The sequence below is a fragment of the Humulus lupulus genome, unplaced genomic scaffold, assembly GCF_963169125.1.
Source record: "Humulus lupulus unplaced genomic scaffold, drHumLupu1.1 SCAFFOLD_953, whole genome shotgun sequence".
In the NCBI taxonomy this organism is placed as follows: Eukaryota; Viridiplantae; Streptophyta; class Magnoliopsida; order Rosales; family Cannabaceae; genus Humulus; species Humulus lupulus.
The window spans coordinates 20001-21211 of NW_026908717.1; positions in this window are offsets into that span (position 1 = coordinate 20001).

Consider the following 1211-nt stretch of genomic DNA (forward strand, 5'->3'; position numbering starts at 1 on the left):
GCACATGATGATTGGTGCACACATGCCATCCGCCCAGTGCACACATGAGCACCCCGGATCCACATTGTGAAACTGAATCCACCCACAAGTGCACACATAAGCACCCCCCATGCGGTGCATGCATCGTTCGTGCACATGCCATCCGCCAAGTGCACGCACATGGTGATTGGTGCACACATGCCATCCACCAAGTGCACACATGAGCACCCCGGATCCACATTGTGAAACTCAATCCGCCCACAAGTGCACACATGAGCACCCCACGTGCGTGCGGATGGTGTGCACCTAGCCTCCGGCACGAACATTGAGAAATATCAATGGCATCACACATGAGCACCACACGTTGTGCATCCACATTGTTATTTCTCATGCCAACCACCAAGTGCATGCACATGGTGAACAATATGTTGTAGAATGATTCAAAAGAAATGTGTTATTGTAATTTGTAGTTTTGAAATGAATACATCAAATGAACCAATCTTGAACGAGACAAAAGAATATTCAACAATAAAAACCGTCCCAAGTAAATCTTTATAAAATGAATAACGAATATGTTATAAAGTGAAATGAAACAATCTTCCACAGAATAAGAAACGTGGTATTGTCATTTAACGTTATAAAATGAAGCAATCTTGAACAGATAAAGAAATGAGGTTTTGTAACTTTTTGTTATAAAGTGAAGATATCAAATGAGTCAATCTTGAACGAGGCAAAAAATACCTGGACACTAAAAACCACTCCTATTTTACGGCGTAGATTTGATTAATAACAGTAGGGTGTGAGAGATGGGGATAGAGAGAGTGAATGATTGGAAAGCAAAAGGATGAAGGAATAAAGTCGCTTGAGATTTACGTGACTCACCTAACAACAAGGCTATAAGGATCATGTTAACCTCACTTCAAGCACACAAAAAATTTACATGACCCGCCCACTATCCAACAACGCCAAAAGGGACAACATGTTAACCTCACTTGAAAACACACAAAATTTACATGACCCACAATCCAACAAGGCGAAAGGTTAACCTCACTTGAAATCACTAATTGAATGCCAGTGGGGGGACGTGTTAACCTCACTTGAGGTCACAAAAAGAATGCCAAAAGGGGCGTGTTAACCTCACTTGAGGTCACAAAAGCAAGGCCAAAGGGGACGTGTTAACCTCACTTGAGGTCACAAGAGCAAGGCTAGAAGGGACGTGTTAACCTCACTTG